The sequence below is a fragment of the Symphalangus syndactylus genome, chromosome 20, assembly GCF_028878055.3.
Source record: "Symphalangus syndactylus isolate Jambi chromosome 20, NHGRI_mSymSyn1-v2.1_pri, whole genome shotgun sequence".
In the NCBI taxonomy this organism is placed as follows: Eukaryota; Metazoa; Chordata; class Mammalia; order Primates; family Hylobatidae; genus Symphalangus; species Symphalangus syndactylus.
The window spans coordinates 14,080,471-14,105,319 of NC_072442.2; the positions used below are offsets into that span (position 1 = coordinate 14,080,471).

Below are 24,849 nucleotides of genomic sequence, written 5' to 3' on the forward strand. Positions count from 1 at the left end.
GGGTGGGGCATGCCCTGGGAGGGAAGCCCATGAGTGTGGGTGCCGGGAAGCCATCCAGTATGGCAGGCAGAACTTGGAACTTGGGGTGCAAGGAAGCTGATAATAAACAGTTTTATAGTAAAATGGGAGGCCTCAGAGTCATCTGGTATAACAAGAGGTGGACAGAGGGTAGCAAGAGACCAGATATTTTTTTTTTTTTTTTTTTTTTTTTTTTTTTTTTTTTTTTTTTTTTTGAGACGGAGTCTCGCTCTGTCGCCCAGGCTGGAGTGCAGTGGCGCAATCTCGGCTCACTGCAAGCTCCGCCTCCCGGGTTCATGCCATTCTCCTGCCTCAGCCTCTCCGAGTAGCTGGGACTACAGGCGCCCGCCACCATAGACCAGATATTTAATTAACGCCCTTGGCATTCTTGGATACCACAGTCGCCATTCAAAATACTTTGGGGTGATCCCAGAGATCCGTGATATGTAGTCATTTGCCATTTTGCCAGGACAAGGATCTTAAACACCTGAGGACCTAGGAATGACTTGAGTGAATGGCTGACATTCCATCTCACCATAACTTTGTGGTTCTTTGTTCATGGTTGGGTATGCAGAAATTTTCCTTCGGTAATTAAAAAAATAAAAATGACCACAATGGTTTTTTCTTTGGAAAAAAGTCAGCTGCTTCTTACTGGTATTAAACTGAAGAGAAATTCAGCCAGAAAATGAAATATAACTGAAAGTGAAACTCAGCTGTGCTGGGCTAGAAGGGGTTGACCAGGCCCGCTTGCACTTTGTCTGTCTGTCTGTCTGTCTCTCTGTCTCCCTCTGTCACCCAGGCTAGAATGCAATGGTGTGATCACCACAGCCTCTAACTCCTGCCCATCCCAAAGTGCTGGATTACTTGAATGAGCCACTGCCTCTGGCCCGCACTTATACTCTAATAAAAAAAAAAAAAAAAGACATTGAAGAAGCTGTTTGAATATGACCCCAAAAAGGGTCATCAAAGGAGAGTTAAACTTTAGTGAAAGTTGAAAAGGGGGTTAACATGAGACGTGAGGCTATCCACAAGCAGCAGTGAGCCTTTGATTCTGGAGAACAAGGGGCATCTGCATAAACAACACAGAGATTCAAAAAGGCTTGGAAAAGTGTTGCTCAAGCATGGTATGGGTTGGCTGTAATCAGAAATCAAGCTTGTGGGAGCTGTTTTTGGGAAAGCATGTCAGCAGGTAAGCAGCAACATTGCCCCTCGCTGGATGGGTGGAGATGGGGAGGGACTTAGTCCCGGAAGGCCTGGAGGGAGTGCTCAGCAGATCATCATCACACCACTGCACTGTGCACTGCAGCCTGGGTGCAGACCCTGTCTCTTGAAAAAAAAAAAAAAAAAGTTGGGATTGGGGGAGGACTTTTGGCCCCGGGAGTGAGGCAGAAGCTAGCCAACAGAACCTAAGACAGGGGCCGGAAGTCCAAGCAGACCCCAGAGCAAACTTCCTTTGTGTTGTGCTCCCCAGTACCAAGCCAAACATCCTACTCTTCCTTTCTAAAATCAGGATCACTCCTAAAAATTGTGGCAGGGCTGACCCTCCAGGTTCAAAGGAGGTTCAAGAGCTCTGAGATATAGAGAAGAGGGCTGGAAAGGCTAGGAACCAGAAACGGCGTGAGAAAATTTTCCCAATGAGAAGAGCAGGGGCAGACTGCTGCAGGGCTCCTGGATAAATCAAATGATGTAACATCTGGTTCTCCTTCTTTGCTGGGGAACCTTTACATAAAGTCCTCAATTTGTGGCTGCCTGGCTTAAGGCTAGGGCAATTTGTACTGTGTCAACTTGAATAAGTTGGGATCTACATTTCCCAGAATCCCATTCCCCATACGGTTTCAAGAGTGAGTTCGCCAAAAGAGGAATTTGCAGGATATTGGACAGAGGTGAAGCAGCAGCCATTACCCTCTCCCTCTGTAGGCTGTCGTGATTAGAAGTGGTTACAGACAGATGCAGAGGTGCCTATGACCACTGGCACCGCTGGTTCCAGGTGTAGGGCCCGTCTTTTTTTCTGTCTGTCTTCTGCTCCCAATCTACCTCTTCCTACCAACTGCTGATGCTATGGAACAATGGTGTTTTTGTTTGTTTTGTTTTGTTTTAAGACAGAGTCTGGCTCTGTCCTCCAGACTGGAATGCAATGGCGTGACCTTGGCTCACTGAAACCTCCGCCTCCCGGGTTCAAGCAATTATTGTGCCTCAGCCTCCCGAGTAGCTGGGATTACAGGCGCATGCCACCACATCCAGCTAATTTTTGTATTTTTAGTGGAGACTTGATTTCATCATGTTGGCCAGCCTGGTCTCAAACTCCTGGCCTCAAGTGATCCAACTGCCTTGGCCTCCCAAAGTGCTGGGATTACAGGTATGAGCCTTTGCGCCCAGCCCAATGGTGACTCTTGACTCACCACCAGATGCTTGACAGTGATGCATAAAGGCAGCAGCTATGCAAAGGGACGGCTTCCCACTGACCTCCCATGAGCTTGTTTTGCCATCCTATTTTGGGGCTAGATGTGCTTAGCTTCTCAGATTGACCAAATAGTAATCTCTTCTCTGATCCCCAACTTTTCTCCTAGACCTTCACTTTCTTGGCTTCCCTTACAAATGTGTAGGATCTCATCCTAGAATACATTTCCTATCCCATAAGTAGTAGTTCTGTTTCCCTGGATAACCTCTGACTATATACTAGGTAGACTGAAAAATCCAGGCAGGTGTTTACTTACTCTTCAGGATTATTTGGTTCCAAGAAACAGAAAGCCACGCTGAACTAATTTAAGCAAAAAAGAGGGCCGTTATTGGCTGAGGTTCTCAAACCGTGAAAGTGCTGGAGTGACTAGAGCCAGGAGTTTAAAAACTGTCAGTCTCTTATCTCTGCCACTCTTTTCCTGTTAGCTTTATTCTTCCCTCCATGGGGAAAGGCTGATCAGCCCAGCTTGGGTCATGCGTCCACCACGTGGACTAATCACAGGCTAGAGGAATGAAGCATTATAATTGATCCACCTGGGTCACTTGCCCACCTCCATGATTTGGAATTGAGCCTATTATTAGAAAAAACTGTAGCATGAATGTGGCTGCTGGGAGAACTGTAAGCCAGGAAACTACCTCCGGTTACATCTACTACACTACATTTAGTAAAATTAAACTGGGCAATTTTGAGCATAACCAAAGCCCTTTCTCGCTAATGCATTTAAAGACATATCTAGTAGTTGGAGGACACAAATAAGTTGCACAGGCCCTTCACAGAATCTGATATTACAGGCCAGGCATTGTGGCTCACACCTGCAATCTCAGCACTTTGGGAGGCTGAGGCGGGTGGATCATCTGAGGTCAGGAGTTCAAGACCAGCCTGGCCAACATGGTGAAGCCCCATCTCTACTAATAATACAAAAATTAGCCAGGTGTGGTGGCGCATGCCTGTAATTGCAGCTACTTGGGAGGCTGAGGCAGGAGAATCACTTGAACCCGGGAGGCGGAGGTTGCAGTGAGCCAAGATTGCACCACTGCACTTGTCTGAGCAACAAGGGCAAAATTCTGTTTCAAAAAAAAAAAAAAAAGAATCTGATATTACACTAAAATGTGTTGAGAGTTTTTTTTTTTTTTGAGATGGAGTCGTGCTCTGTCCCCCAGGCTGGAGTGCAGTGGTGCAATCTCGCCTCACTGCAAGCTCTGCTTCCTGGGTTCACACCATTCTCCTGCTTCAGCCTCCTGAGTAGCTGGGTCTACAGGCGCCCGCCACCAGGCCCGGCTAATTTTTTGAATTTTTAGTAGAAACAGGGTTTCACCGTGTTAGCCAGGATGGTCTGAATCTCCTGACCTCGTGATCCGCCCGCCTTGGCCTCCCAAAGTGCTGGGATTACAGGCGTGAGCCACCGTGCCCAGCTTGAGAGCTTTTTGTACTTTACTGGAAACCTTACAAACATCAGCTTATTGAGGATCTTTAGATGGAGCTCCAAAATGTGTCTCACTAGAGGCTTGCTAAGATGGGCAGAAGACATTCTGACAGTGAAAGAAGGGTGAGAAGAACAATATGTTTTTTTTTTTTTTAGATGGAATCTTGCTCTGTTGCCCAGGCTGGAGTGTAGAGGCACAATCTTGGTTCACAGCAACCTCTGCTGCCCAGGTTCAAGTGATTCTCCTGCCTCAGCCTCCCAAGTAGCTGGGATTATAGGCATGCACCACTACATCCAGCTATTTTTTTTTTTAGTAGAGATAAGGTTTCACCTTATTGGCCAGGCTGGTCTCGAACTCCTGGCCTCATGTGATCTGCTAGCCTTGGCCTCCCAAAGTGCTGGGATTACAGGTGTGAGCCACTGTGCCCAGCCAAGAGCAATATAAGTCTTAATTAGGAAGCAAAGGAAGTGAAAGATGGAGAAGATTACATCTTTACTACATTGAGTCTCTCTATCCATAAACATATTTAATAATGTCTCCATTTGTTTAAGAATTATTTTATGTCTTTAAATAAAGGCTATAAGTTTTCTCCATGAATGTTTTGGCCATATTTTATTAGACTTATTCTTAGATACTTTATAGATTTTGGTACTATTATACATGGTATTTAAAAAATTATTCTAATTGTTTGCTATTAATATACAAGAAAGTATTTCCCCCTCCGGTGCCCCAGGCATTTTATATCCAGAAACTTTAGTGAACTTTCTCATTAGTTCTAAGAATTTATCTAGAAAGGCTCTTGAATTTTCTGTATATTGTCTCCTAATTTTTCACATTAAAGTTAATTTTTGTGAAAAATCCAAATTAAGTAACGTAAGCCTAGGACTGTAACATCCTGTATTAACATTTTATGCCTTAACAACTAGCAAAATTTATTTAGCTCTTGCTGGAAATCATATTGGTCTATGGAAGTGCTTTGCAATGTGTGTTCCATCAGCCAGGAGAAAGTTTCATACTTCATACTACATTCTTTTCTTGGAGATTCACAAAGGCCCTGAGAAGTCCTGCAAAGAAACTTCTCAAAACTGGGTAAAGCCTGCATTCCAAACTGACTTCATCATGGAACCCCTTTCCAAACAATACTTTCCAGCCTTCTGAAGAACTACTTTTTATAAAGAACACACTTTGGGAAATGATGGTCTAACGAAACAAGTCATGAAAACTGGGTAACCCCAGGATTTTCTCAAGAATCTACTCTCTCATTCACAATGTTATATGGAAGCTAAGCTGGGTGGAATGAGGCTCTATTTGGCTTTTTTCTTTTTCTATTCTTCAGTCTGTAACGATAACTCCCTGTGGGTTAATGCCGGCATCTGAAAGAAAGAAAAATATGCACATTAAATCTCATGAGGCTACCCAGTATGTCTGTTCGTCAGGAAGGGGTCACAGCTGGTCACAGTGGGAGACTGTCCTTGGAATTCCCATCAGTATCTTTTAACCGATGTTGAGATCACATTTTTTTTGTTTGTTTCCCTTCCTGCTAAACTCCAGGCAATCAGCTCTCATGCCGTGTGTTTTTCCTTACATTATACAGAACCACAAGTGTTTATCAAAAGCTGTCTTTTCTGTGTTCTGCATTATGTACAAAGGCTAAAAATTTGACAGAGTACAACTAAATAAATGGAAATATAAAAGCTCCACAAATATGAACATATTTTATTGGGGGAAAAAAGCTGTGATTATGTAAGTTTTCCTTGGATTGCTATTTCTGATCAGGGTGCTTATTACATTATCTGAAAGGATAATAATGAGTGTCTACCTTAGTGGGTCTCACATCAAACTTACTTGAGGAGCTCTGAAAAAATACAGGTTTTTCCCCAACTGGGACCCTCTGAATTAGAATCTCCAGTGACAAGCTTAAGCACTTGTATTTTTAAATGTTCTGGACTTCATTCTCTGGCATTTATTATGTGGCCTTTCTTTTTAAATAAATCATCTTTCAAAATTGTCTTGCCTACATTTTTTTTCCTGACTTCGATTTAAAATAACAATAAAGAACATTTTTAAATAAAAAAAATCAATTCCGGCCAGAAGTGACAGCTCATGCCTGTAATCCCAGCACTTTAGGAGGCCAAGGCAAGAGGATAGCTTGAGCCTAGGATTTCAAGACTTGCCTGGGCAACAGAGGGAGACTATGTCTCGACCAAAAAAAAAAAAAAAAAAAAAAAAAAAAAATAGCCCAGTGTGATAGCTCATGCCTGTAGTCCCAGCTACTCAGGAGGCTGAGGTGGGAAAATCACTTGAGCCCAGGAGGTTGAGGCTGCAGTGAGCCATGAATGCACCACTGCACTCCAGCCTGGGTGACAGAGTGTGACCCTGTCTCAAAACAAAACAAAACAGAACAACTTTCCAAACACAAACAAATGATGCTTTTTCCATGTCTGGCTCTGATCCTTCTTCACATAGAGAAATTCTGGAATTCTGAATTTGTCACTTAGCATTTTTTTTTTAATTTCCATGCTACCATACAGTAATAGTAATTGTCATTTTTAGCAATTGCAGGATATTCCAACACGTATTTATTTGTATCGTAACTTAGCTAACCATTCCTTTACTATCAGACCTTTAAGCTATTTCTCTATTTTTAGTTGCCCTAAGGAGCTTGATATGTATGGATTTTGCTTTTGTTTTGAACCAATTCCCTTGGGATAATTTTCTGGAAGTCTGGTTATTGGGTCAAAGGATACGAACGTTTTTTATGTCTCTTGTTAATGATTACTAAATTGCTTCCCAAAAGGTTGAACAAATTCACAAAGCCATGCCCCAACTCCATGGCATAATTGCTGAGGTTTTCAGAGAGGGGCAGACAATACTAGAAGTCTGTTGGGTTTTCCCATGACAAATCAATAAATGACTCTAAATATACAAGTCCTATTACCTTACCTAAGAAGAAAGGCAAGAAGCCTAGTAATAACAACAGTATTATGGCACTGCTCGAGCATCTCACCCTCTATCGGCCAGCACTTTCCTTGCATTCTTTCTATTATATAATTCTAATATATATTCTATAATTCTCAATACCCTAGGAAGTTAGATCTTGCTGCTCCTCAGTTCACAGATGAGACAAGGGTGGGAAGAGAGGTTTGATGCCTTGCCCAAGGGTTATACAGTGAGTTAGTATTGTAATGTGAATTTGAACCCTGTATTGTTGGGCTTAAAAATTTTATTATTTCATCTTTTTCGAAAACTTAAAAAATTTTTTGTTTTCCTTTTTCTTTCTTTGCTGCTTGAATCAGAATGAACCCTGTGTTTTACAACTGCTGCTATGCTATCAGGTTGGTGCAAAAGTGATTGTGAGTTTTGCCATTACAGTTTACTTTTTTTTTTTTTTTTTTTTGAGACAAAGTCTTGCTCTGTCAGCCAGGCTGGAGTGCAGTGGCACGATCTCGGCTCACTGCACCCTCCGCCTCCCAGGCTCAAGCAATTCTCCTGCTTCAGCCTCCCTAGTAGCTGGGATTACAGGAATGTGCCACCACGTCCGGCTAATTTTTGTATTTTTAGTAGAGAGGGGGTTTCACCATGTTGGCCAGGCTGGTCTCGAACCACTGACCTCAAGTGATCCACCCACCTTGGCATCCCAAAGTGCTGGGATGTGAGCCACCATGCCCTGCCTTACAGTTTACTTTTAATGGCAAAACTCACAATTACTTTTGCACCAACCTAATAAATTTCACACCATTGATTCCTAAAGCAGTCCCAAAATCTCACCAGCTAGGTGCCTCCTAATTCATAAATTGGCTGTAAAATGGAATAGGACACAATAGATGCAGTAGGTTAAGGATATCCACAATGTCCTGCTGCTTCTCCCATCAAGAGGTGGTCTATCGACCCTCCCCTTAAGTCTGGGCTGGCCTGTGACTTTTTTTGACCAATAGAATGCAGCATCACTACATCACACCCAGACTTAGGTCTGACAGCTTCAGTGTTCACCCTCTTGGAGCCCTAAGCCACTAAGTAAAGAGGACCAGTCTTTCTAGAGAGACCACAGAAGAAATGTGTGGCCAGCCCAGCTTTTTCAGCCATCACTGCTGAGGCTCTAGACGTGATTGCCACCATCTTGGATCCTCTATCCTCAGTTAAGTCACCCAGTTGGCAACATGTGGAACAGAAACAAACCATCCCTGATGAGCTAAAAATCAGCTGTTGTTTTAAATGCTGTTAAATATTGAGGTGCTCTGTTATGCAACAAAAATAACTGAAGCAATAGGGTTTATTTTGGTGAAAACCAAATACAGAAAGAGTATCAGCAATATGTCCAGTCTTCCCCGACCCTGACACAAGCAGAATAAAACCCATTGACATTTACCACCTCTCATGCCACCTGGCACTTAACCTCTATCACGACACTGACTCTGCTGCACGCAGCCTTAACTTACGTACCTGTCTCCCTTCCCTACCAGATTAGGTGTAAATTACCTTGGTAATCACAGCCTTTTACACAAGGCCTGGCACAAAAGAGTTGCTTAATACATATTTGTTGAATGAACTTTGACTTGCTCTTGATCGATTGATGAAAGCACTTGAAATGGAATAATAGCTTTCATTTATTGTGCTCAGCATTGTGCAAAGTATTTTACATAGATTATTTCATTTAATCTTCACGATGATCCCATGAAATAGGTCCTATGATTATCTTCATTTTACAGACGAGGAAACTAAGAGGCTAGGTAACTTGCTTGAGGTCACACTGCTAGGGGCCAGCGCAGATTCAAACCCCACTTTGCAAAGAGAAAATATTTTATTATAAAACATTTCAATCACACAAATAACTATAGAGATGAATGTAACACACACCAATGTACTTCTGCTTCCCCAAAGCAGAAGTCTTTTGCTTCAAGTCTTTACAATGCTTTTAAATAAATAAAATATTACAGATTCAGCTTAAGTTCCTTGTGTACTTGCCATTAGGAGGGTTCACAGTCAACTTCAACTGATCTATATCCTTCTCTTCCTCCTTTATCCTTGATCCCAAGATAACCATCAACCTGAATCTGGTGTCACTCATGACAGGCAACTCAGGCCTGTTTTTGTTTTTTCAACATATTCATGCATTCACAGGCAATGTTTTGTGGGTTTTAAAAAACTACATAAAAGGAATCATATTGTTTACACCCTTCCATGCCAGAAATGGCTTTTTCTCAGTCAATAAATACATTTTTGAGATTCATCCATGTTAATATATGTAGCTTTTTGATGCTATATAATATTTCACTGTAGAACTACACCATAATTTATTTAGTCATTCACCTGTTGAGGGAAATTGTTTCCAAAAAGAATTTTTTTGTTGCTATTACAAACAATGTCTCAATGGACATTTGTATACATGTCTCCCTAAGCAGATCAGTAACGGTTTCCACCTAGGAGTCCAGTTGCTGGATTACAGTTTACATACATCTTTAACTTTACTAGATTTTTTCCAAATGTTGGGCAAAGTAGTTGTACTGATTAATATTCCCAGAGCCCAGTTTCTTTTTTTTTAATTTTATTATTATTATACTTTAAGTTTTAGGGTACATGTGCACAATGTGCAGGTTTGTTACATATGTATACATGTGCCATGTTGGTGTGCTGCACTCGAGCCGAGTTTCTTAAACATAATGCAATTGTCTTTTTTTTTTTTTTTTTTTTTTTTTTAGACAGGGTCTCACTCTGTTGCCCTGGCTGGAATGCAGTGGTGCAGTCATAGCTCACTGCAGCTTTGATCTCCCAGCCTCAAGTGATTCTCCCACTTCTGCCTCCCAAGTAGCTGGGACTACAGGTGCATGCCATCATGCCCAACTAATTTGTTTTATTTTTATTTTTAGTAGAGATGAGGTTTCGCTATGTTGCCCAGGCTGGTCTTGAACTCCTGAGTTCAAGCAATCCTCCCACCTCAGCCTCCCAAAGCACCGGGATTATAGGCATGAGATACCGCACCCAACCGTAAGCAAAAATCTTGATATCAGTTCTAGGGTTATCACCAAACAAGTGTTTTTAAAGTATCTGTGCTGGGCAAGGTAATACTTTAGGCATTTGCAGCAATGAAATGAATGAAGCCATTGCAGTGTGTGCACAAAATCCTAAGAGGTCTGGTTGGTTGTGTCATGGTAGATAGCACTAGCTCTGTTAGGACTTACCCCCAACTACAACAGTGTCTCAGAGGGTCATGCAGGTCAAGCCCTGCACATGGGCATCCAACCCAAGGGCAAGTAGGGGCTGAAATGCAGGCTGGGCTTCTGCACTCCACTCACCATGAAGCCTCGCACAGGGCTGTGCCTGTCTAGGGAATGGAACACCTGTTGCCTAATTTGCATAATGCCACTGAATAGGCTCATGGCAGTCCTGGGTAGAATGCATTCATCTGTGGGAAACTGCTGTGCTTGATCAAATGAGAGAAAGAGATTACTAAGAAATTTGCTAGTTTTTAGAATAGGTAAAGCCAGAAAATGGTTCCAGAGAAATAGGAGGTGGTGTGTGGGGGTTGGTGGCAATGGAAAATTTGGGTGGAGTATCCAAGCTCTCATATTGCTATGTACTCTGCCCTATCACTCCTAGGAGTGGGTCACCTTGGCCAAATGTCTCATCCCCAGGGAAGCTCCTGTCTCCCTGAAGTTCTGCAAGACTTCTGGGTCTTGCTGTTTCAGACCATCTCAGCTGCAACTGTGTGCCTAAGGGTACGAAAACTAACAAAATAAATATGGTACATGAGATTGCAAACCTCACCCAGAAAGGGTTCACTGCAGTTTCCCTACAGATTCAAGCAATTCAAATGCCCATACACAGGCATCCAGCATGGTTGGGTGGCCCCCAGGAGGATCTCAATAGTTGGACCAGAAGATATCTCCCATGGAATCAAATGAGGTAAGTAACAGTGTTTGATGATTTAATTGCTTCTCTACATGCATGAACCTTGCTGTAGTTAAAGGACCTAAACTGGGTCTGGATAGAACCTCACCCTACCTGAAGGAGTCTGCAGAGTTTCTTAGGCTCCATTTCTAAACTAAATTCCAACTGGAAGAAGCTGGGAAGAATGGAGGGGGCTCTGGGAAGCTGGGAAATATGGCCAACCATATTCCTGACAGCCACTCATTAAACAGAACCAGAATCAGGATCTTAAATAACTAGCTAAAAAATTCCCAAGTAGTATGTGGTGGTGATGGTGCCTGGGTAGCAGTCCCCTTCATTACAGCCCCCTGGATGGGGCTCCTGCCCTGGGAAGCCAGGGCACCTGAGGTTCAGAAGGCAGTCAGGGGACAGCCCTCTTTTATCATGTTCTGAATGACATCACATTCCCTTTTACCAACTGCTGTCCATGGTTCAAGAAAGAAGGGCACTGTGTTAATTTCCTAGGGCCTCTGTAACAAAATACTGCAAACTGAGTGGCTTAAGACAGCAGAAATTTATCGTATCACAGTTCTAACGGGAAGAAGTCCAAATCAAGGTGTCAGCGGGGCCATGCTCCCTCTCTGAAACCTGTAGGGGAATCCTTCTTTGCCTCTTCCTTACTTCTGGTGGTTTGCTGGCGATCTGGCATTCTTTGGCTTATAGATACATTAATCCAATTTTCTGTCTTCACATGGTGCTGTCTCTTTGTCTCCCTGCCTTCACATGGTTGTCTTCTTTTTTTTTTTTTTTTTTTTTTGAGATGGAGTCTCGCTCTGTTGCCCAGGCTGGAGTACAGTGGGGGGCGATCTCGGCTGACTGCAACCTCCGCCTCCTGGGTTCACACCATTCTCCTGCCTCAGCCTTCCGAGTAGCTGGGACTACAGGCGCCCGCCACCACGCCTGGCTAATTTTTTTGTATTTTTAGTAGACACAGGGTTTCACCATGTTAGCCAGGATGGTCTCGATCTCCTGACCTCACGATCTGCCCGCCTTGGCCTCCCAAAGTATTGGGATTACAGGCGTGAGCCACCGCGCCCACCCAAAACATCATTCGCCCAGGCTGTGTGGTGGCACCATCACAGCTCACTGCAGCCTCAACCTTTCATGCTCAAGTGATCCTCCCACCTCAGCCTTCCAAGTAGTTGGGACCACAGGCACATGCCACCATGCTGCGCTAATTTTTTGTATTTTTAGTAGAGACAGGGTTTCACCGTGTTAGCCAGGATGGTCTTGATCTCCTGACCTTGTGATCCACCCGCCTCGGCCTCCCAAAGTGCTGGGATTACAGGCGTGAGCCACCGCACCTGGCCTGGTTGTCTTCTTATAAAGACGCCAGTCTCACTGGAGTAGGGGTCTAATCTATCCCAGGATGACCTCAGTTTTAACTCATTACATTTGCAATAACCCTGTTCCCACATAAGGTCACATTCTGAGGTACTGGGGGTTAGGGTTTCAACATTCTTTTTGAAGGGGCCTAATTCCACCCATAACAGACCTATTTCTGTATAAACTGCTCCCTTGGTCTCTGGATTTGCCTCCAGTGGCAGTTGGTTAATCCATGGGTTCCAAGTCAGATTGTTTGGGTGAAAATCTTGCCATTGCTCTTGTGTGACTAATGTCTGTGAAACAGAAATACAGTGATACAGATTGCTGTGATACAGAAATAAATACAGATAACAAGAGTATCTAGTATTTGAGGTTGATGGAGGATTAGGATAAAGGACTCTGCATGGTGCTGGGCATTAAGTGCTCATTAAGCCTTAGTTACTTAAGTGCCATTAGTATTGTTATTCCACAGCTCTTTCTATTGACTTCTCTAGGAGTGGGTTATTTATTCTTCCCTGCAGACACACATGGTCCTGGGGCATAACCAAATGCATCTCCATTTTAAGAGAACTGGGAGTGGGGTGGAGTGTGGGAGGGCTCCTTCAGTGTATACATATAAAGGAGACAGTTCGTATTTATTAGCACTAAAAAAGTTCTTTCTGTAGATGCTTCCAATAGAAAAGTAGGGCATTTCTCAAACATGTGCCCCTGAAATTGGAGGGACTGCCAAGAGAAGAAAACCAACTGACTAATTTTTTTTTTTGAGACAGAGTCTTGTTATGTTGCCCAGGCTGGAGTGCAGTGGTGTGATCATAGCTCACTGCAACCTTGAACTCCTGGGCTCGAGACATGCCTTCACCTCAGTCTCTGGAGTAGTTAAGACTACAGCAGTGTGCCACCACATCCAGCAATTTTTTTTTATTTTTTTTGAGACAGGGTCTCACTCTGTTGACCAGGCTGCTATGCAGTGGCACAATCACAGTTCACTGCAGCCTCAACCTCCTGGAGTCAGGCAGATCCTCCTGCCTTAGCCTCCTGAGTAGCTGGGACTACAGGTGAGTGCCACCATGCCCAGCTAATGTTTTTTATTTTTTGTAAGAGACAGGGTCTTCTTATGTTGCCTAAGCTGTTATTGAACTCCTGGGCTCAAGCACTCCTCCTGCGTCAGCCTCCCAAAGTGTTGGGATTACAGGTGTGAACCACTGCACCTGGCCATATATCGAGCTAATTTCTAAAATTTTCTTGTAGAGATGCGGTCTTGCTACGTTGCCCATGCTGCTCTTGAACTCCTAGCCTCAAGCGATCTTCCTGCCTTGCCTCTCAAAGCTCTGGGATTATATAGGTATCAGCCACTGCACCCGGCTCATTAACTAGCTAACTGTTTTTTGTTTTTGTTTTTTCTTTTTTTGAGACAGAGTCTCACTTTGTTGCCTGGGCTACAGTGCAGTGGTGCGATGATAGCTCATTACAGCCTCAACCTCCTGGGCTCAAGCAATCCTCCCGCCTCAGCTCCGCAAGTGGCAAGGACTAAAGGCAAGTACCAGCCTGTTTAGCTAATTTTTAAAATTTTTGTAGAGATGGGGTTTTGCCATTTTGTCCAGGCTGGTCTTGAACTCCTGGGCTCAAGCGATCCTTCTGCCTTGGCCTCTCAAAGTGCTGGGATTACATGCATGAGAATTAACTATCTTTTAAAAAGAGACTCACAAGGTGACATTTACCTTGATGGATTTTCCCAGGATCCTGTGTCAAGCCCTCACTAAGCTTTAAAACAGGTTCAGAAACTTCACCATGTTCAAGTCCCAGAACTGAAAGCTGACTCATACTAAAAATATTCACATGACGTACAAGATACAGAAAATGAGAGAGGGTAGGTTATGTAATTTATAATGATAAAAATGTCATTGGTGGACCAGTGCCTTTCATCGGTCCGATCATGGATTCTCTCCTTAGTCAGAATGATCAGAAGGCTGCTGGGTGGGTACAGAGTCAGAGTGAGGGGCTTGGGTCATAGAATTTAAATGAATAATAGCATTGGGTTCAGATCTGACTGGTCTGACTTCTCAGAGAGCCCAGCTTCTTGATTAAATGAGATTGGATACCTTCTTCCTTTCACGGACAGTTACTACTTCTTCTATTTTTATTTTTTTTTTTTTGGTCTCGTTTGAATACTTTTATTTTTTACCTTCTTATTCTGACTGACATACTCCTTTCTGGATAAAATGTTTTGCTCTATTCACCAGATTCTAATTTTTTGTTGTTGTTGTTAAGGTCAGGATTAGAGTCTGATAGAAATGATCCATAACTAATCTGTACAGAAAAATGCCATATTTATAAGACCATGCAAATGATTTCAGGGTGTTGTGGACATCCTTGATGTCCCAGGTTAAATTCCTATGCATCCTAGGTTAAAATTCCTGCCTTAGGCAGACCTTGCCCATTTTTGGGCTGACAAAGCTGAAGCCTAACAACCTTATCTTATTTTCCTCATGGCCAAGTTCTTAGGATCACCTTCCATCCTCACCTCTCTTCTTCTAATCTTATATTAGGGCTACCGTGGTGACCTTGGAACTGCTCAGACCTTGTGGATACTTCCTCAGCCACAGGTACTGGGTTGAGGTCTAATGGTGATTGTAGTCAATCCTATTTTCTCACCTTTTCCCCTTTGACTTGTATCTTGCACTTTCTCTAGTATTCCAGTTAACACACTCCTCTTTTCTTCCCTCATTCCTTTTTTCTGGCAGACTGTGCCCATGTGCCCTTGCATTGGGTATGACTGACATATTTCTCTCATTCACCCCCAGTCTTTGTCCTTCTTTCTCATAACCATATTCATAGCCCCATCTCCCTGTTTTACTCCTTCCATCTCCCTGTTTTTCTTTCCTAAAAATGCTTCCAGGGCTTACATCCCTGGACATCATTTTCGCAGTTTCTTTCTATTCCTACCTCCACTACTGCTAAGCATTGCCTTTTTTTTTTTTTTTTTTTTTTTCCCGAGATAGAATCTTGCTCTCTCACCCAGGCTTGAGTGCAGTGATGCGATCTCAGCTCACTGCAACCTCTGACCCCCGGGTTCAAGTGATTCTCCTGCCTCAGCCTCCCGAGTAGCTGGGATCACAGGTGCGCATCATGCCCGGCTAACTTTTGTATTTTTGGTAGAGACAGAATTTCACCATGTTGGCCAGGCTAGTCTTGAACTCCTGACCTCGTGATCCACTGGCCTCAGCCTCCCAAAATTCTGGGATTATAGGTGTGAGCCACTGTGCCCGGCCTAGCATTGTCTTTCTTTACCTTTTTAAACATGATTTTCAAACCATATTTGTATTTCCCATTCAGACCACTCCTCTGAGCTCCAGACTTGCATATCCAACCTAATTACTATTTATACTTCGATGTCACAAAAACAATGGGTCAAAAATGGAACCAACACTTCTCTGCCCCCAACTTTCTCCTTCTCAGGAAATTGCACCCCAGTTCACATTGTAACTCAAGCCAGAAGAATCATCATTCATTGTTCCTTTTTCTTTACCACCACCAACATGAGTAAGTCTGCTCCTCTTTCAAAATATATCTTAAGTTCAAAGCAGTGTCTTCATCCCCAGAGCCATAATCCTTTGTTCAAACTAGCATCATTTCTTACCTGAACCACGTCCAGCATCCTCTTTCACTACTCTCCCTGATTCGACACTGATCTCTCTCTAATCTGTTCTTCCCATAGCAGCTACAGCTTGCTTTTAAAAACAGAAATTATGTCACTCTCTACTTAACCCTGTTTAATAGCTTCCTATTCATTCATGAAACACATTTTTACTGAACACCCTGTATGTACCAGGCCCTTAAAAATCCCTGCCCTCATGAAATAAATGAAGTCTAGACAGGGATAAGGGTTATGAAGGAAAGAAGGGGTGAGGGATGGGGAATGTGTGTGTGTATATGTGTGTGTGTGTGTGTGTGTGTGTGCGTGCGTGTGTGGTTACCATTTAAAATAGAGAGTCCACGCCAGGCGCCGTGGCTCACGTCTGTAATCCCAGCACTTTGGGAGGCCGAGGCGGATGGATCACCTAAGGTTAGGAGTATGAGACCAGCCTGACCAACATGGTGAAACCCTGTCTCTACTAAAAATACAAAAAAATTTAGCTGGGCATGCTGCCACGTGCCTGTAGTGGGACTACTCTGGCAGCTGAGGGAGGAGAATCGCTTGAACCCCGTAGGTGGAGGTGGCAGTGAGCTGAGATCGCGCCACTGCACTCCAGCCTGGGTGACAGAGACTCCTCAAAAAATAAAAAATAAAATAAAACAGAGCCCAGGGAAGACTTCACAGAGTCTGAGTAGGTGACCTTTGAGCAAAGGACTTGAAAGAGGTTGAGACAGTGAGCTTTGCAGAATATTCCATGTGGAGGGAGGCCCGGAGGTAGAGTCATGACTGGCTTTGAGACTGAAGAGAAGAGAATAAAATCCAAGCTTCACTATTTACTATGGCAAATACTAAGTATTTACTAAGGCAGTCCAGGCCCCCATTCCCCCAAAAAACAAAGACAAGAAACGATCCTCTTTATCTCCTTTCCTGACACACCCTCCCTCAATACATACCATCCACACTGGTCTTCCAGTTTACCAGAAGTTGTTTCCTGCTTTTTCCTGTGTTGTGCATCTGCTAGGAATACTCCTCCAACCCTTATGCCCGTATACAATTTGCAAGGCTGGTTCCTTCTCAACCAATAGGTCTCAGTTTAAATTTCACTTTAGGCCTTTTCTGACCACAGGACCTAAAACATCTGGGCTCTTTTTGGCCGGGCGCGGTGGCTCACGCCTGTAATCCCAGCACTTTGGGAGGCCAAGGCGGGCGGATCACGAGGTCAGGAGATCGAGACCATCCTAGCTAACACGGTGAAAACCCGTCTCTACTAAAAATAGAAAAAATTAGCCGGGCGTGGTGGCGGGCGCCTGTAGTCCCAGCTACTCGGGAGGCTGAGGCAAGAGAATGGCGTGAACCTGGGAGGCGGAGCCTGCAGTGAGCCGAGCTCGTGCCACTGCACTCCAGCCTGGGCGACAGAGCAACACTCCGTCTCAAAAAAAAAAAAAAAAAAACAGGGCTCTTTTTCTTTCTTTCCTATGTCAGTTTCCTATTTGTTTCCTTCCTGACATCTACCACACCATGCAATTGGGATTCATATATATATATATATATATATATATTGACTTAAATCTCATTAGGTATAGTAAATGGCATCTGTCATTTAAACTTGCATTTGATCACTAGTGAAGATTAAGCATTTTCCCAAGTAATTGTTAGTTCTTAGCATGATCTATTTTCTATATTTTGGCCAAACAAATGTTCATTTAAAGTCACTTTGTTTTAAGGATGAGAGCAGGGCTGGACAGCCAAAACGCTACCCTCTCCATTTATTTTGGAGGAATTTATTTTCCCAAGTTCCTGGCAGAGACAGTGACTCACCGTGACTATCTCTGCAAAAATCATTCCAAAACCCACACCAATTCAGAGAAAAGTGCTTCATTTCGATAACATTAACTTGTGAAAACGAGCAAGAAAGTTGCATTTGAGTGGTACCAGGTCTCGCCATTATGCAGTTATCGAGCAATTATTAATGGCCAACCCAATTATACGCTACAAGGAAATGACGGTCACAGGGAAGCGCAAAGCCCCGGAGCGAGGGAAACCCTGCTCCTCACCGGCCCCTCTGCCTTTTCCAGGGCGCTCTCCGTCCCGAGGCAGGAGATGGCCTGGTTGACCCTTCGAGCCAAGGCGGCAAAACCGGTGCTGGGCTTGCGGGGCAGGGCATCAAAGTTCCTCCAGGTGCTGTACCGTCCCGCCTGGCCCCTCTCCCGGGCACCGGAGAGATGACGGCTCCTCTCGCGAGAGCGCGAGCAAGACCCGGCTCCGGGCAGCGGCGGGATGTTAGCCCAGCGCTTTAGACCGCGCCCCCTCTGGCGCAGCTGGGAGAGGCGCGGCGGAGGCACTGCCGGGAGCGGCCGGCGACGCGCACGCGCAGGTGAGCGGGGCGGGCTCGGGAGCGCGGGGGCACGAGGACGAGGGGCGGGGCCTGCGTCGCGCTGCGGGCACGTCGCCGCGCGTCTTCAGTATTTAATGTCTCTGTGTTCCACCCGCCTGGGCGAGCACGTGGGGGAGCTGCGGAAGCGCGGCGCTGCGGGCCGGGCCGCGGGGCACAGCTGGGGGCCGGCGGCGGCGCGCGGACTCCGCACCCCGCACCCCGACGGTCGCCGAGGAGCTGGTAGGTCGGGGGCGTCTGCGCCGGGGACCCCCTGCCGGAGACCCGAAGGCGGCGCGGTCAGGGCGATGGGGAGCCTGAGGTGCAGGTGCAGGGTGCGACGCGCGCTCCGGGTACCCCGGGGGCGGGACGCTCCGGACGCAGAGGTGTCCTGGGGGCTCTTGGCCGCTGCGCGCTGTCAGGCAGGCCCATCTTTCCCTCCCCCGCCTGCGCCCCCTCTTGTCCTCCCCCGCCAGTTGTCTGCCCGCGGGCTCCTGACAGATCGCTTGTGCGCGGCTCTGGGCGGCGCTCTGCGGCCGCGCCGTCCTCCCCACGCGCGTCACTGTCCTCGGGGGCAGGGGCGCGACGCCCAGGTCGCCTCTCTGCACCTCAACTTTACCGGAGCGCGCTCACTCGCCTGCGAGGCTGACCTGAGCGCGTCCCACCCAAGGTCGCCCAGCCCCGCGGGCGTTTACTTTTCAAAGGTCGTGTGTACACAGTCTGAGCCGGAGCTGCCCCTTCACTTCTGGAGCCTCACCCAACTTCTCACCCTCGGCTCGCCCGCCGGCGCAGCCCCTGGGAGTTCCTTGCGGCGAGCCAGGGGAACCGGGAAGATGGGCCGGGACATCGGCCGGTTGTGATCCAACCGTGTTTCGGGCTGAGGGACCGTTCGAACCGAGTTGGGGTCTGGAGGTCGGAGGCTCAGAGGCGTCTCGGGGGGATTTGCATTCGTAGCCCCTGCAGGCGTGTCCGGAGGGGCGGAGGCCGTCCAGCCCGGGGTGTCTGCCGACCTCACGCCCGGGGGCGCCGAGGGTCACGTGTCCGGCCCCGCCAGCGGCCCAGCGCCCCGGGTCCGCGATCTGGAGGGACCGTGCCAGTTTCGGGGTTACGATGTGCTAGGAGAGGCAGTGGCTGGATGCCTCGAACGCGGGCTTTCTGGCGTTCAACTCTTTTGTGCCCTAGCTGAAGGTCTTCCTGTTTCCCTTCCAGGGAGGGATAGGAGAAGAAAGGTGCTGATCGTGGTAGGCAGTGCTGTGGCGACTCGGAACGGCATGGGAGCCCTGGGCGTTTCGGGATCTTCCTCTCCTGGGGGATGTCCTGGGTGGCGGCGCCTTCCTGCCGCTGTTAACACAAATCCGGTGGACTTCGCTCCAGGTGCGAGTCGAGGCCTCTCAAGCTGGGTAGGGCGTATGCGCAGGGCAATTAGTGAGGTTAACCTGGGTATCTTTCCCCTACTGTAGTGCGCGTTACTTCGTGTTTAAATTTGTCTCCAATGAAATCTAGGCTGCTGGACCTGGTGCAACAGTATCTGTTAGTTACTGATCAAGGAACACCGTTCACAAAAAGCTATTAATTCTGGCAACTAGTAGCCTTACATGCTCATGTAACTGCTAAGTCCTTCCCAAATTAGTACCTTTTTTTTTTTTTTTTTTAAACTCTTTATTTAGAAAGCAAAGCTTGGACTCTTAGCACCACCCATCCACTTTGCTCTTAAAGGTACAGAACATCTTTGAAATGAAGAGGGCTGCCTGACTTGATCATTTATGTGATTCCTCTGTTCTTGGCATTGAAGTGGTTCACCTGCTGATTATTTAAGACCCTGAGCACTGGAAGCAAGTGCAGTTATGTTTTGGGAGCCTTGTGACTTGCGTTGAACTTTTCTTCTTTAACCTCTAACTAGTTTTGTAGGTTTCGCATAATTCCTGGGTGTATTCTCTTTGAAATATGGCCCTAGGTTAGAGGAGGTCCTCTGGATCCTACAGGCATGCAAATCACTAAAGCTTGAGGCCATTGCTGGATTAAATAGGCTCTGTCTTCATGCATGTTGTCAGATGATGGCTCAGAACTTGCAGGTAACATATCCTAGCCAATGGGTGAGACAGGTCTAATGGATTTGCGTCTAGGTCTAGTTCCTTGTAGGAATATCTCTCCCATCTCCCAGTTGTTTCTAGGAAATGCATTCTCACTTGGCCACTGCAGGGTGACAGTGGAGGTGTCTGTTGTAAGTGGCCTGCTCAGGTGCTGAAGTCGATATGTCTCCAGTGTAAGGTTGCTGAACATCAATATTTAAAAGCAATTTATCTTGCTACCTGGTAACCCAAATTATTCTTGAGCTTTGGACATAGGCTGGTTTGCAGCCATATTTTAGGGGGAGGCTGGTGTTAGCCTCTGCAGTATTCCCTTTTCCTGTCCTAAAGACAAATGGAGATCATATTTGTGATACTGGGGACTGTGATAGGTGCTTAAGCATTGCTCTTCCCCTCTCCTCCCTAAACAATCCCTGAGACTGACTTTGTTTCTCTTGAATTACTTGAGTGACTTGAATTCTATTAAAAGCACCCCTCTCCTTAGCCTCTGACCCAGAAGCTTGTTTGGGAGGAAAAACGAATTGGTTTCCCTAAGCTTTGCTGGCTAGCCTTCTGCTCCCAGCCTGCAACATGACTTGATTGTGTGTGCATTTCAGGGCTTTGAAGAGCAGGCAGCTTGTAGCCAATGTACCTGGAGAGCTGGCTGTAGAGTTCCCCTAGGTCACTCCTTCCTAATCTTACCTGTGAGTCTGAATGATTGGGCCTCTCTATAGCTTGGTCTGTTTTCCTATTGTGGGGAAATCAGTTGTTTCAGGTATGAGTTAATACCTTCAGCTTGTCATTCTCAGGCGTTTTCTTCCACTATGGGGAGGTAGTAGATCCTGTGGGCATCTTGTCCCATTGAAATCATCTCATATACTGTTTGAGAGTTGCTCATCTTTATGGTGGGGGGTGTATTTTAGTCCTAAATCGTGCTTCTTAGGGCAAGTTCTGTTTCTTCCATGTTCCTTCCTGGTGTAATACCTCAGGCAGTTTTCACTTTTATGATCATTCATTAAGTTCCCATGATATGTCGCATCCCACTGAAGGAACCTGCTGGCCTTGTTACCTAATTTTAAGCTTGGGCTGTGGAAAACATCATCAGTGAGCATGTTTGGAGTGGGACAGAGTCTGGCTGGAGAAACAGGTAGTGGGGGACCTGGGAGCTAAACTTGAGAGGATGCCTCTTTCTTGATAGTTACTGTGCTAGGTGAGTTATGAGCAAACGGCTCCCTAATCCTTTAATCCTCACACCTCTGAGTACAGTGAGGGTGAAGGTGGAGGTCATTTTGGATTGTTTCAGTGGCTGTCACACAAATTCAGATTGAGGGGTAGAGGAACTAGGAAGTGTGGGTGTGGAGTTAAAACTAGGTCCTCTGGATGGCTTTTGTGAGAAGAACCAAGAAATGTTCTTAAATCCCTGGGCTTTTCTCCTAATCTTTCTGCTGCTTTGTAAGTAGATTGTTAACATTGTGTGTATTATCATTCAGCATTCTGAGAACTAGCTTTCCAGCAATGAATAGCTTTCAAGGTGTCCTTTGCCTTAACTTTTTCATTTTACTAAATGGTGCAGCCTTGTCCACATTCTGTCTGGGTCTTCACCATCTGGTTGTTTTTCCGGCTTGGTTTGATAGTTTGCAGCAGTCAGTGGTAAACATTGTGTTCCCTGTTCTGTAATGGTGGCTGGTTGTGTTCACCAAGCCATGTGTCACTAAGGCCCAGTTGCACTTGGGAGCAAAGAAGGGCCCCGAGGTGAGTCCTGGAAGTAAAAGTATGTATAACCTAGGGCTGATGAGGCTTGTTTCACTGCTGGGCTTAGCTGACAAGAGCCTGGGACTTGCTGCAGCTCTGAGAGCTGAAACCTGGCTGTGATTCTAGGCAGGCTGGTTGGCCTTCCAGGTCTTGGTTTATATTCAGTGGCTAAAGGAGGGTTGGTCAAAATTATCAGTATTCAGATTATGGTCCTGGGAGCCTTGGAGTTAGACCAAACATGCCCAGGGGCCACTGGAGTGATGTGTTTCAGTTGGGGAGCACAGCTCAATGGGTAGTACATGTCAAAGACTTCAGGGGAAAAAAAACAACTCACTGTTCATCTCAAGTTCTTAGCTCTAAGGTGTGCTACTGTTCTAAATATTTTTTATTTTTAAAGATAGCTCTATTTGCCTAAATTTGTCCTGGGTGTGGGGAGTTTAGAGCTGCCTTGCCTATAGGGTAGCTGCTAGCTGTGTGACTAATTAAACTTTTCAAAGTATTTAAAAAAAAAAGTTTCTCAGTGGCATTGGCCACATTTCAGGTTCTCAGTGGCCTCGTGTAGCTAGTGGCTGCCGTCCTGGTCAGTACAGGTCAAGAACATTTTCCATAATCGAAGAAAGTTTTGTTGGACAGCGCTGGCCTAGAAAGTGTTTTTTTCTCCAACTCTAAAAGCTTAATTGTCTCAACTTGTAAGTCTCTAAAGCATAACATGTTTGAGCTTAGTCTTCCAGAGTCCATAAACCCAACAGCTTTGGTGACAAATTATCTACTGGTTGTCTCCATGACATACTACAATTGAGTTCTAGTCTGCCAGTTGGGAGTGGATGATCAGTTTTGAAACAGTTTGAGTGAGGGCCTTCAGAAAGGACCTGGGGATGGGAGCGTGAAGCAAACGTCCAGGTGCTAAGCCCTTAGAAAGCCCTTTTGGTTTGAGAGCCTGTTTATCATCATAAAGATCCCTGCTGGTTTGTCCTTGGTCTCCAAATGTCAGATGTCAACATATTGTTACTTGGTCCTTCACCCACCTGATGACTTCCTACAGATCTCAGTGCGGCCCTTCTCTTAAACCAGTTTGTGTTTTCATTCTCCTCTTTCCAGTCCACCTAAATGTTAGGGGCCATTCTTCACAGAAGGTGTTGGGGGAGAGTGGGGCCACAGCGCGGATGCTAAGGTGTTCTTTTGTGGCAGGGGTGGGGGGCTCTTTGTTTCTAGATGCCCCCTCTTCTAGTCCTTGGTGTGCTTTGTTTGAACCCTGCTAGATTGACCTTTGGTGTATATAATGTGAGATCTCTTTTCTTGGAGCCAGGCAGCATAAAGGACACTTATTGATGAGCACCTACAGGCATATTAGTGGCTTTTTTTTTTTCTGTGTCATTTTTATTCTCTGTCAGCCCTATGAGGTTAATACAGTGATTAGTTTGTGGGTGAAGAAACAAGATCCGAGTAGAGTAAACTGGTCCCTGGACACAGCGAGGGCTGGACTGGCTTGGACCTGGGCTGTGGTGTGCTCCCCACCTCCTCCTCTGCCCCCGCCGCCCCCCGTGCTCATTGGTTGTTGCTTATTTACTGCCCCTTTATCACCACAACCTCATTCAGGAAACTAAACTGGGTTTTAGAAAGACTAAAATCATTTATCCCACATATGGAGTCTGACTATTAAGTGTTTTCAGCCTCGTTACAACTCTGTGAGGGAGATATTCTTATTCCATGTTACAGGACATCTTCATTTTATGGGAAACTGAAGTACAGGATCCTACTCTTAACTAACTCTCTTGTCTTTCCAAAGCCATATTTTATCATCAGAATTATGCAACCATCAGGTGCTTTGGAAATGCACAAGTAATGACTATGAATAAAAAAAGCTGTACCTGAGGGCTCAGGGAAACCGCTCTGAAGACTGAGCTGGTTGAAAAAGACAATTCTGAAGTCACTAATTTCCCGACACCTGTCAGACCTCACTTGGAGGTCACGAGACCATCTCCTGGCCCTCCAAAGGCTGTCACCCAGCAGTAGCTGGCCTCCTGGTTAGAGGAGGCAGTAAGATCTGTTCAAGCACAGCCCCAGCCCCCATCCCTTCTCTGGCCTGGGCCTGGGTGTGCCTTTGTGAGGTTGGGTCGATGACAGATCTCAAGGACAGTTGAGTCTTCTGTACACTCCTTCTTGCCCCTCCTTTCTGCCCCTCCCAAGAAAAAGGAGCAGGAGTGATTCTCACTTTCCTGAACTGCCTTGGAGGGAGACCCACACTCAGCTGTGCCTTTAGCTGTCTCTGGGAGAAAAGGCCGTGCTGCAAATAACCTCCCTGCTTTGTCCTTTGGCTTTGGTGTGGCTCACCTGGCCAAGCATGTGCTGGTGCTATTTTTAGCAGGGTGGCATCCTTTAGGAGGGCCAAGTGCATGTGGCTGCAGTGTACGGGACAGGTCCTGGTGCCAAAGCTGCTGCTGTCTCTGCTACCACCGCCTCGTCAGGAGAGAGAGGAGAATAAAGCCACCCTGGAAGCTGCCAAGGGGTGTGTGGAGGGGGTGGCTGCTTAAGAGGTCTCCAGGGCTGCCTTTTCTATTCTGGATCTGTGGCAGGGGCCCAGCCTGCCTGCTGGTGCAGGCAGGCATGTGACTGAGGCAGCCCAGGGAGCTGGGGAGCTAGGTGTCAGACTGCTGCCTGGGGAGTGAGGACCCCTTGTTGCCCCAGCAGCCAATTTCTCAGGAAACCACATAACCCCATTAAAAACATTATTTATTTATTTATTTAGAGACGAGGTCTTGCTTTAAAACCCAGGCTAGAGTACAGTGGCTTGATCATGGCTCACTGCTGCCTTGAATTCCTGGGTTCAAGGGATCCTCCTGCCTCAGCCTCCCAAGTACCCGGGACTATAGGTGCAC

The 24,849-nt window shown here is 45.9% G+C and overlaps 1 protein-coding gene across 11 annotated transcripts in view; it reads left to right on the top strand.

Moving 5' to 3' along the window:
• Positions 1-18,209: 18,209 nt before the first annotated feature.
• The window catches only part of AKAP1 (A-kinase anchoring protein 1), a 36,740-nt gene continuing 30,100 nt past the window's right edge, over positions 18,210-24,849 (top strand). For 5 of the 11 annotated variants that reach the window (XR_010117974.1, XR_010117975.1, XM_055256400.2 and 2 more), the window contains exon 1: positions 18,224-18,398. The gene's annotated coding sequence lies outside the window, so the exon portion shown is untranslated. Of the gene's footprint in view, positions 18,399-19,255; positions 19,530-24,849 lie in introns of those variants that run through there. The other 6 variants (XM_063628422.1, XM_063628424.1, XM_063628423.1 and 3 more) reach the window with 5 other exon arrangements.